Raw genomic sequence first — 12835 nt, 5'->3', positions numbered from 1 at the left:
GCACCAAGTACCTAACCAGTACCCGGGGCCCTCCGGGGAATGGGTGCCTGCGGCCGACTGGTCCTCCGGCCTTCTTCCTGCCCCCTCGCCTGCGGGTTCAGCTCGGCCACCTGTTTTCATCCGAGCCCTGCCGTGTTGCGTCTACTCCCGGTGGAGACAGAACCGTCCACGTTCCTCTGACCCACCTATTAGTGGCCTTTTCTCGGGCATCTCTTTCCCTTCTTTGCATCTCCTTCAAACACTCCTCTATTCCTGTGCATCTGTTATGCCGGTCTCCTCTAAGGTCTAAAACTCGGCGCCTGCTGACCACCTCCGACTGCCTCCCGCTAACGGTGGGTACTCCTCCACCCTGAGCTCGTCCTCTCCAGAATCTCTTTTTCTAAGCGGTTACCTTCTCAGATAGCCTCCACGCGGATGCCTCCAGGAAACGATTTTTCCAGCCTGATCCTGTCACAATTGCAGACTAATGTGTTCAATCAGTTGTGAAATTCCTACTTTTATGATTCCAAATATGTCAAAGTCAGCATATCTGAAAATCAAAACTCACCACCATCTGCTTTTTATAAATAAACCCACCCCCACCGTGCTGTTAGAGAGGGCAGCCCACAGCCAGACTTCCACTGAGACTGCGCCAGACTGGGCACAAAGCCAGGAGCTGGGCAGACCAAGGAACACCGGATAGTGGATAAGGCATGCAGGGGCAAAGGTGAAGTCAGGAAATGGAAAGAACAGGGAAAGAGAGGAGAAGCTTGATACAGGGGAGGAGCAATAGTGCACAGGAGAACCAAGGGGACAGTTGAGGGCCTCTTGAGGCCAATAGAGGAGAAATTAGATAAGGAAGGAGCACTTGGACACTTACCATGGTAATTTCCATTCATGGTAGGATGATTCCCAGGTAAGCCAGGGCTACATCCCTTAAGCAGGGCTAATCCTGAATAAAGCACTGTTCAAATCAGTTGATCCCAGATTAACTCATTTAATTCCTACAACAGCCATATGAGGTGGGTGAGCAATCCAAGGCACAAGGCTGGTAACCAGCACATGGTTGTACAGCTAATGGGCAGTAGAGTTGGGTTTGAACCTAAGCAACTTACCTGCTTACCATACTGTTTCTCAATCAGTCATTCCCCCTCACTTCTGGACTCTTTGAACAAGTTCTCTTGTTCTTACATGAAAATGTCTCTCATAAATTCATGACATTTCAATATGGAAAATCGTCTTTAATCAGTTTTGTCATTTAACTATACTGCTCGTTTTTTGTTTTTTGTTTTTAATAAATCCAGTGCTTTTTTTTTTTTTTTTTTTTTTGTAGTTGTAGATGGACAGAATGCCTTTATTTTGTTTGTTTATTTTTAGGTGGTGCTGAGGATCAAACCCAGTGCCTCAGGCATGCAAGGCAAGCACTCTACCACTGAGTCACAACCCCAGCCCAATATACTGCTCATTTTTGTGTCATCAGCAAGTTATATAAGCTTGCCTCGTATGTCTTTGTGGTATTTCTAAAGGAAGCCTCCAAGATCATTAAAATTCACTGACTCGCTAATTAAAACAAATAAAAAAAATAAAAATGTTTAAAAAATTCACTGACTGGGGCTGGGGTTATGGCTCAGCAGTAGAGTGCTTGCCTGGCATGTGTGAGGCCCTGGCTTTGATCCTCAGCACCACATAAAAATGAATAAAATAAAGGTATTGTGTCCAACTACAACTAAAAAATAATAAAATTTAAAAAAAAAAGAGTGGAGTCAGGATTTAAAAAAGAAAAGCAATTCACTGACTACAGTCATTTTCTAAATCACTGGATAGTCCTGGCCACCATTTCTCAGATTAGCAAAACTAATTACTCATTGCTTTTTTTTTTTTTTCCAGGTTCTCCTTGTTCCCTTGATCTTTTCCACTTTTCCTATAGCCAGCTCCTTTTTTTTTTATTCTGGTATTTAGATAAGACCAATCAATCCTTTAGCTCTTAACTCCAGGCAATAATTGGAAGATATCTTAGATTTGTGAGGCATGTTAATGTTTACAAAATGCTTTACTTTTTAGTATTCCAAAAATTCTCCCAACAGTCTTCTATGTGGTATTAAGATTAGATGTTTGCTTCTTATCCAAAGTCACACAGACTTAAATGGCCAACAGGACTAGACCCAGCTAAGGCCCCATGTCTTTTCAGTTAAACACAAACATCTGTATAAATAGTAGGTATAGGGGACAGAAGTTTTTTCATGATAACAATATTAGATACCAATATATGTGATTTTCTTGGTTTTATGCAGTACAGTTGAAGACTACTTGTTCATATAGAAGAATCACCCCTTAAAAGAAAGTAACTAGCTGAATGTAGTGGCGGACGCCTGTAATTCCAGCAGCTAGGGTGGCTGAGATGGGAGGATCACAAGTTCAATGCCAGCCTCAGCAATAGTGAGGCACTAAGCAACTCAGTAAGTCTCTGTCTCTAAATAAAATACAAAATAGGGCTGGGGATGTGGCTCAGTGGTCGAGTGTCCTTGAGTTCAATCCCTGGTTACCCCCCCAAAAAAATAATAATAATAAATAAAGTAACTGATGAAAATAAAGTATATTAATATTCAAGTCAGAAAATAAGTGTGAGAGGATTCTTATAAATCCTGACATTGAAAAATGAATACATATTGCTATTTTTACTATTTTCCTGAGAACTTGAAATTATCTTTCTGAACAACTTATTATTTTTAAATAGCCTGAGCTGTGGTGAAGAGTGATAGGGCCCGACTTCTGGCTACAGCTCCAGTTTGCAAGTGGTGTGAGCTAGAGCAGGTCACTTCACTCCTTAGAGTTCTGGTTTTCTCTTTCACAAAAGGCCCCTCTCCTAAGGGTTGTTTATGACAGCTGTGCAAGATAAGTATGCAAAGCACAGGCACAGAAGGAAAGGCACTCATGTGATGACTCACTAATAAAATTTAACTCAAAAACTTTATTTGGGTCAAAGTTTTAAAGGCCACATTTCTTATCAGGAATTCTTAGTTTCCACAGATGCCAAGAAATTCATTCCTTTGCATGCTTGTGAAACCCAGGGAAAAGCTGCATGAACCCTGTAGCTTTACTTGCTTTCAGTTACTTGCTTTTAGTTAACTTACAAAAAAATCAGTAATCTTGGAGGTCACATTCATCTCCCACTAGCTTTGCTGTGGATAATACCTCTGATGTGTGGGTTATGATGATAATGGTTGCCTAGGTTACTTTTCAGGGACTTGAAGGCCACTTCTGTTGAAACTGACTCTGCACTTGGGCCTCTGCAAGTCTCCAGTGGATGACTTTTTGCTACCAGGAGCCTAAAACTTTACCTGAGGATCATGTAGTGTAGCCATTTTCTGAACATACGTCCTGTGAAGAGTCACAAATATTGATTGCACGTGTGCCAGCCACCAATTCACCTTGAGTCATTTTCCCCCATGCCTAAAATTACCTTGCTTCTTTATCCCATGAATATCCCCCAATTCTGTCCTCTGTGAGGTGGATTTGAGACTTCTTGTGCTTGGTGCCTCATGATTAAACTCTCCTTTGCAAAACTGGTCATTTCAGTGATTAGCATACTTCCCTGCAGCAAACAGGTCAAGTTTAGTAAAATTTGGCTATGCAGAACCTGTGTTATTTGTTAGCTTTTCAAGGAATAAGAATTAGCACATAAAACGAAGATACATAAAACACCTTCTTATTGCATGTCTATCCATGTGACTAGAAAAGAGGGAATGGGAAACAAGACCATTTGTGAAGAGCTAACGGTTTTCAAGTTGTTCAGCCGCAGAGGATGCCTGTGAATGCACAAACATCGCATTCGTCATGGGCCAGAGATATAACCCAATGGTGGGGTACCAAGCATCTTACATCACCTGCGTGTTAAGGAGAATCACCATTCCTCCCTGTCAGCTCGTGATTTGTCTCTCTGCCTGTGACTTCCTGAGGCAGGCGTGTGTGTGTCTCTGATTACTGAGAACAGGCTTCACCGTGAACACTGCTGGTTCCCTTCTCTAGAGAACTAAGCTATCAAGGTCCTTCGTTTGAGAAGTGTTGAAAGCCACCTTCAGCAGAAGTCCAATTGCCACAGCTGTGCCACACCGTGGAGATGTGGAGGTAGCAGAACTCAGAGAGGTGCCTTGTGATGGGGGAAGGCTCAGCTATACTGAAGGACACCCTCAAGGGGACCTGCCAGGCATCTGCCTACCCAAGCACTACCTGGTAAAAAGTCTTATTTTATTTTTCAGACCTTATTTTGTGGGATTGGTCTCCTCTGTTTTACTTTCTTGTTGCTGTAATTCTGATTGATGAAAAGTACATCTTGCAGTAGACTCTGTGCCAGGGAAATGGGACTAAACTTCTTGCCTAAAAGGAACCTTTGTAGAAGGATTAGCCATAGGTAGCTGTGCTGTCGTGGAAGGTGTTAGGAGTGCTCCAGGGAGTCTGTAGGCCATTTCCCTGATCTTAGAAACTGTGTTCTGGCCAGCTCGTTCAGCACAAAGCACATGCTTCTCTGAAATATCTAGATGTTCCCCCAGGTACATCTGATTTCCAAAAGAGGGAGCCGACTCTTCAAGGGCAAGGACTGTGTGTTTTCTGCTGTACCTCACAGCAAGCATCATTGCCCTGAGCACTCCTGGTGACTGTGGGACTCCACTGATTGACAGCTAGATTGAATGAATTCCCAGTGCAGCCAGGTCTGGAACACTCAGAATCTGTGTGCTCCTCAGTCCTCTTACAGAACTCACAGTGCTGTCACACCAGCCGTGCAAAGCCCTAAATTAGGTCAGAAAAAACAGACCACAGGGAGAAAAACACACACCAGCCCTCCAACCTAAGGACAGCCTGGGACCACTCCCAGGAAGGTGCCTCAGGCCTGGGGCTCCTTGGACTTTGGTCCCCAAAAGTGTTGAGAGAGGCTGAGGGCCTGGGGTTTGGAGGCTGCACACTTGAGATCTGTGAGACAGTGTCTACTCGGATGAGTCTTCACTCAGCAAGCCAACTGCCAGTCCTGCATGTTACATACTGAAGACACACTGCAGCTGAGCGGCCCTGGAGGCAGGCAGGATAACATCTCACTAACACCCATCAGTGTTGCTTCTGACTCTTGACCTGTGGCCTCCTGGCATAAATTGATGATGCCTCAAGTCCTGGATGCAGGGTCAGGGGAGCCCACACAATGTAGATCTGCATGTGCAAATGTGTATCTGTGTCAAAGTGATTGGTGCCAAGAGAACTCACTGAAGGATGAAGACATCAAGGGTTTCCTCATCTTCAATCTCCTTTGATACTGAAAACTCAAGGCAAGGAAATTTCATCAGAGTGGCATTACTTAGCAAGTGGATTTTGTTCATAACAACACTAGATTTATAGTGTCTGTCAGCCCAGTTCTGAGAGTCTTGTAGAATCTTAAGTGTAGCAACAGATCAGGTTTGAATTCAAAAGTCACAGGAAGTACCCTCATTTGTAGAAGGCAGTTCCACATTAGAATGACATTAGAGCCACCCTCAAAAGGAGCAACCAAACATTCTTTTCAGATTTATATAATTTAATAGTGTGGGCTTCATGTTTGGACCCCATGTGATCCTGGACAAATTTTTCATCCCACTAAACCTCTATTTCTTCACCCGTAATGCCTACAGAATAAGGCTGGTGTGGAGTGAAACTAATAAAGGTAAAGTGTTTGTCACATGCCTGGTAAATGTACAAAAGATTACTTTTATTTATATATTATCATGTATTATCTATTTTCCTATTAAGTGCTTAGTTTCAATAATATCTCCTAAATTTCCATTTGCTCTTGAATTCTCATTGAACCTTTTTAATTGCAACACAGGGAAATCTTTCTACATGCCAGGTACTACTCACAATAGCTCAGCGAGAAAGGAATGATCCTCTCTGTTCTGCAGGTCAGAACGACGACTTTGGAGAGGCTGAGCCGTGTGCTGAGACCACACTGGGGACTGACTGATGCTAGGCCACTGAACTCCAAAGCTGCTCTTTCTGTTTTGCTGTTTTCAAGGAGTCACTTTGTTCCTGACCTTTGATGTTATTAATTTTTGGTATTCAAATGGCAGTGCACGGTGGATTACATGTGGAGTCATATCTGGAAATAATTTGTAAATAGGTGTTTGGCTAAAGCACCATATGTATACATAGGCAGGGTTTCTTTTGTGCGAATGCTCTGTTTTCATTCTTACATCACACTCAGGTGGGACCATTGCTTCCTGGGCTGATGAACTTCTGCCCTTGCTCATGCCAGCAGTTGTTGATAGGGGGTGTTTCTATATGTTAATTATAACACCAACATATGAATCGCTCTATTATACTAGCACATTGATGCCATTCTTTCCATTTTGCAATATCCTAAAGGACCTTTAAGTTTACTAAATATCTTGCAACCTCTTTCTTAGAGAAGATTTGTGATAATTGGAATCTGTGTCTTCATGTTTGATTGATTGATTTCTAAATGATTCCTAACTTCTATAGGCAGAGTTTCTTTAGATTAGCATCCCCACCATCCCCAAAAGAAATTCAAGAAAAGAAAAGACAGTTTTCATGTTGCAACAGACATCGGAATTGTTGGTATTTATGGAAGTTGGGTAAGTAGCTAGTTGTGCTGTCTAACCCTCAGGGTAAAGCCTGGAACAAATTATTTGATGATGTAATAATATTGTCACAAGTTTAAAAATTGATTATGAAGATCTGTCTGAGGAAAGCATGATGTTACAGAAATTTCAGTTTCCCAGGTATAGAAGGTTTAAAGTTCTAATCCCAACCTGCCACCAACTTTTAGATTACTAGTAAGCTAAGGGCCTTCACTTCAATTGCTTTTGAATTTAAAAAATATTTATTAAAAGAATATTTATTAATATTAAAAGAATATCAATATTCAGGATGTATCAGTCTGCATGGTTTAAGTTATGCTGTGATACAAAAAAATCCTAATATAAGCATCATGTTATTTCTTTCTAAAGGTTCTTGCCCACTGCTATGGAGTGAATTGTGTCCTCCTTAAATTCACATTGAAGCCCTGTCACCCAATGTGATGACATTTGGAGATGGGGGAATCTTTGGAAGGTGATTAGGTTTGGAAGAGGTCATAAGGGTGAGGCCCTCATGATGAGATTAGTACTTTTATAAGAAGAGATCCAGAGAACTTGCTCTCCTCACTCCTCCTCGGACATGAACCAAGGGCAGATCATGTGTGGATGCAGAGAAGGCAGCCATCTGCAAGCCAGGAAGAGATCCCTCACCAGAACTCAACTATGCTAGTACCCTGACCTTAAACTACCATCTCAAAATTGTGAGAAAAACAAATCTATGTTTAAGCATCCAGCCTATTTTGTTATAGAAGCCCAGGTTGACTGAGATACCCATCTTAGGTATGCAGGGGCTCTGTTCAGGATGGTCATTGAGGAAACCAGCGAACAAATGTTGACATTTGCCATGCTAAAGAAAAGTGAAAGAGTTTGATAATGAAATGGGTCAGCTTCAATTCATTGTCCAAATTTAGTCACAGGATATACAATGAAGGGGGAAGTAATAGTTACTTTCAAACTGTCTACCACATTGGCATCTAAAACAGATACTATGTAAATTTGTGTCAAATGGATAATTCAAAAATTGTGTAAGATAAAAAATAATATCCACAAATGGTGTGACTCTACTTTGTGTACAACCAGAGAAATGAAAAATTATGCTCAATATGTGTACTATGAATTGAAATGCATTCTGCTATCCTGTATAACAAATTAGAATAAATAAATAAATTTAAAAAAATAATATCACAATACTTTTTCTTCAACTATAAAATTAGAACATATAACTTTTATATTAAGGGATAGGCAACAAACCCTCTTATTATTCATTCATTCCAGGTTCCCAACCATACTGGCTAATAAAGATACAAATCTTCTGTACAAATATTCACTCATTGAAAAACTTCAGAAACACATCAGTATCTCTGAAAACTGACAAAGTAAAATTTCCAAACTCTTAAGCAAACACAATGAGGGAACACTAGTGAATAATTCCTATATGGTGTTTTAGAATATCCTATTTCCTTTTTTCTTATGTCTCTCTGTTGATGTAAGTCTTCAATGCTCACTTTCCATTGGGACTCATTCAAATCAGATTTGATTTATTTTAATAAGTTTTTCTCATATTCAAAATTTTGATGGTAGAGTCCCATGCCAATATCAGTAAAAATAGTTGAAACATATTCAAAATGGAAAAGAACTGGAATGAGTGATAGGTGGAAAAAGTGGAATTGTACAAAATTTTAATAATTTTAAACAGAAAATCTAGGAAACTGACATATAACACTTGATGATTTGATATATTTAGGCAAAGATAAATTGCTACCTGCTATCCCTGGCTCCCTCAGATGGTGCTTCCAGTATTTCAGCCCCCACAACTTGTTCTTTTTCTCCCTTTTGACCCAAATTTCCATGAGCAAATATAATGGAGTCTAAATTATTTTTTAAAATAAAATATAAAAAGAGGTTGAAAAATTAGAAGACTTAGAGTACTTTTGACTAGCACACATGCTAGGTGCAGGTTTACCATTTGGTTAAGAGATGTAGGCAATTTCACCTCTTTCCTGTGCCACACAATAGCAAATTTTAAAAATGAAGAAGTTCCATTGCTTTCACAGGGCCAGCTAGAAACCCAGATCAGTCTCATGCTGAATACAATGGAAGGTGCCAAAAATATTTTTAAACACTCTCCTAAACTATCCAAAGATTATTTAGGAAGGAATTTTTGGTGGTCACACAGAGGGAAAACCATATGAAGAACACAGGCAGAGACAGAGACAGCCCTGTGGCTCGAGTGACAGGAACAAAACCTAAGTAATGTGAGGGATTACAGGTGGACATGAGAAACTGAAAGAGGCAGAAGGGACTGTCCTCTGGAGCCCTTGGAGAGCTGGCCCTTGATTTTAGATGCCTAGCCTCTTCAGGTGTGGACAGTGCGAATATGCTACTCATGCCATCAGGCATTTGGTACTTTGTTATGGAAGCCGCAGGAACCTGATGTACAAACACATAGAAGTCTCAGGAATCGTTTTAGCTTTGTTCTCAAATAGTGGGTACTGTTTATCACGGCAGTACACAAATACCATCTGTCATCAGTTAATGAACAAATCAAATAGGAAGTCCAAGTAAGATAAGCCATGCTTTAAGAGTAACTGTCATACTTAAAAAATAGTTACTCAAACAGTAATAACACAAACAAAAACATGGCCTACACACAGGATGACATTAAGTCTTCTTTAAATATGCTAAAAGGCATTAGGGTAATTTCCCAGGATTAAAAGGAACATAATGAGATGCCACTCATTATCATTGATCATTTGACACCCACTGGCAGCTGTTGTGTACAAAGCTGTATTGTATGAAATACCTTAGTGGAATATAACAGTACTTCACACCCTATCTGTGCTCATGAAGTCTTCCTCTTAACCAGGGAGACAGGAATGGAACAGGTAACAATTTAACCAGTACCATATATATTTATAAATAACCAAAGCTCAAGTATGCCCTCCTCTCCTTACTCTGCTTTTCTCCCTTCTGAACCTCCTTCTTGCCTTGATCTACTGTACCCTCCTGAATCCATCCCCTCCCTCTAGCACGATGTGCACACACTTCTCTCTTCTTGCTGCCTAGTCAATCAGACAACACAGCTCCGCGATAGTTCCCTGGAGCTGTGCCCACGTTCCACTGCTCAGAGGTGCATTTCTTTCTTTCTTTCTTTTTTTCCCGAAGACTTAAGTTTATTTTATTTTTTTTTACTTATATTTGACAGCGGAATGAATTACAATCCTTATTACACATATAAAGCACATTTTTTCATATCTCTGGTTGTATACAAAGTGTATTCACACCAATTTGTGTGTTCATACATGTACTTCGGATAATAATGATCATCATGTTCCACCATCATTTCTAACCCCATGCCCCCTCCCTTCCCCTCCAACCCCTCTGCCCTATCTAGAGTTCATCTATTCCTATACACAATGGAATATTACTCAGCAATAAAAGAGAATAAAATCATGGCATTTGCAGGTAAATGGATAGAGTTAGAGAAGATAATGCTAAGTGAAGTTAGCCAATCCCAAATAACCAAATGCCTAATATTTTCTTTGATATCAGAGGTGCATTTCACACCCTAGTCCAGCAGAATATTCATGTGTGGTGTCCTGAGAACTTTGCCAATTTTGATTTAATTGCTTATGGGAAAGCACATTTTTAAGTCCCCAAAAATCAGCTGAAAATTAACTTTTAAAGCTGTTATAACACAAGCCCATGAGAACTGCTCAGATTAGAAACATAGATCAGTGGTTTTCAAGCTCCATGTAATGGGCATATAATTGTCATTGTGAGACTTGTTATAAGCCATTTGTTACAAATTACAAAGTTACCAAGTTTGTCAACAAATTCATTTTTCTTTTTTTAATGAAGTAGCACAGATTGAAGACTCCCTATAATGCCATTCAAGGAGATCTCTTGACTAGAAGAAAAAAAGGCAGTGCTCCAAGAATTACTATACCCCATACCTAGTTAATTTGGGCTGAAAAATATTTTTTTTCTCCAGTGCCAGGGATTGAACCCAGGGTCTTGTGCTTGCTGGGCAACACTCTACAACTACACTACACCCCTAGCCTTTTAAAAAATTATTTTAAGACAGTATCTCACTAAATTATCCAGGCTGGCATCAAACTTGTAATCTTTCTGCCTCAACCTCCTGAGTAGCTGGGATTATGGGCATGGACTGCCACACCTGTCTACAAAACAGCATTTCTGTACACCCCCAGAAGTATGTAAATATACAGCACTTATGAATATAATCATCTCATGCACAGCAGCAAGAGAATGTTGAGAAAGGCTGATATAGGCAATCTGTCCAGCTGACAGGTAGGGGAGACTGGCAGGGGCTGTTGGAATCAAGAAGGCTTCATAGAGATGGGAGGGGAGGGGAGGGGAAGGGGGGAAAGGAAGGACAACAGAATAAAATAGACATTATTATTGCTGTATGTATATACGTGACTGCATGACCAATGTGATTCTGCAACCTGTACACTCAGAAAAATGAGAAATTATACCCCATCTGATTCAAATGTATGATATGTTAAGATCATTGTACTGTCATGTGTATCTAATTAAAACAAATAAAAACAAAACAAAAAAAGAAGGCTTCATAGAGAAGGCAGGATTACATGGGCATCTTGCAATATGGTTGCAATTCCAATAGGCAGAAAGGGGGCATACCGAATAAGGGGAATTATTTGTTCAATAAGAATGACAAGTCATAGGATGAGGAGTGTTAGGGAAACTGATTGGAGCCAATGGATGGTTGTGTTCCTTTAAGGTTTGTTTGTTTTTGTTTTGTTTTGTTTTGTTTTGTTTTCACTTTGTCAATGGGTAAAGCATTTTGATGCCCATGAGGCAGATAAGATGATCCCTTCGATGTCTTGGTTGTTTTTTGACACTGCATACAAAACATATCAGAAAAACAACAATCCACATGTACTGAGCCCTGACCAGCAGGACGGTTCCTGTGTTGTCCATTTCATCCTCACAGTAGCTGTGGGAGGAGGGTCAATAACCCCCAAGTGGGCACTGTTCTTATCTCTGGCTTGCAGATAAGAATGTTATGCCCAGAAACTTCCTAGTTTCCAAGCCAGACAGAGCCAAGCTCAGGATGGACTCCTGAGCTTCACTTCTACCACTACACTAGACTGAAGACCTCCTGAGACCAGGTTCTGATGCAGGCTGGGACCCCTTGAACCACCAGTTGATGAGCAAAGACCAGCCTGAGCGATGAATGTCCACTTACTCATGAAAGGCATGGGGAAAAGTGAGATGTGTACTTAACAAAGTGGGCGTGAGAACACATGGCACAAACCATTTTTATTTTATTCTTCAATCAATGGCAATGTTTTGGTTCCTGCAGCTTCTGCCAACTGGGGGCTGAGAATCCATGACAGTCAGTTGGGCAATTCTTTGGAAGAATGAAGCCATACAGCCTTCATCAATACTGTCTATTTGAGTGGACATCTCCCCAAAGGAGAACCCTACCCACTGCTGGTGAAGACACAACTTGAGCACAACATAGTTCGGAGGAGGTTTCTTGGGATTCGCCCAGCTCATTTTTTTCTGATCCTCAATTTTTTTTTTTTTTTTTGTACCAGGGATTGAACCCAGGGGTGCTTAATCATTCAGCCACATGTCCAGCTCTTTTAATATTTTATTTAGAGACAGGATCTCGCTAAGTTGCTTAAGGCTTTGCTAAGTTTCTCAGGCTGCCTGCTGGGATTGATCCTCAAATTTTTTGAAAGCATTACTCTTAATTGAAAAACGATTTGGTGGTCAGTCAGAAATTATTCTGTTTTGAACAAAGATATTTTGCTGCTGCTTCACTTTTCTCTTTTTTCTTTTTCATGGTGTTAGGGAATGAATCCAGGGCCTTGTGTGTCCTAGGCAAGTGCTCTAACACTGAGCTCCGTCTTCAACCACTGATGTTTTGCTTTCTCTAAGTCAACTGTGCTAGGTCATGGTGTCTGTCCAGGATTTCCTTATAAGACTTAATGCTGTAAATGATATGCTCCAAATGAAAGAGCTGGACTTTGTGCTTGTCTCCTGTATCACTTTAAATCAAAACAACTATGAACTCTGAAATTAATGTGAAATAATTAGAATAGCACATTATGAATCAGATAATGTACTCTGACCTGATACTTGTATAATGCTAGTTTTGACAAAATATAGTAAGTTAAAATCATGTTGTTATTGGTCCTATTACAATAGGTCATAGAAGCCAGAACAAGGATGATAGGTAGTCC

General features: G+C 40.4%; 1 long non-coding RNA gene across 2 annotated transcripts in view; it reads left to right on the top strand.

Annotated features, from left to right (window-relative positions):
• Window positions 1-7755, top strand: part of LOC125619542 — a 35337-nt gene extending 27582 nt beyond the window's left edge. Inside the window, exons 2-3 of one of the 2 annotated variants that reach the window (XR_007351069.1) lie at window positions 4006-6737; window positions 6966-7755. This is a non-coding gene — a long non-coding RNA (uncharacterized LOC125619542). Of the gene's footprint in view, window positions 1-4005; window positions 6738-6965 lie in introns of those variants that run through there. The other variant, XR_007351068.1, reaches the window with a different exon arrangement.
• Window positions 7756-12835: the final 5080 nt, after the last annotated feature.

The sequence above is a fragment of the Marmota marmota genome, unplaced genomic scaffold (genome assembly GCF_001458135.2).
Source record: "Marmota marmota marmota unplaced genomic scaffold, marMar, whole genome shotgun sequence".
Taxonomy (NCBI): Eukaryota; Metazoa; Chordata; class Mammalia; order Rodentia; family Sciuridae; genus Marmota; species Marmota marmota.
The sequence above is the reverse complement of the archived record's forward strand: the minus strand, read 5'-3'. Positions and strand labels throughout refer to the sequence as shown.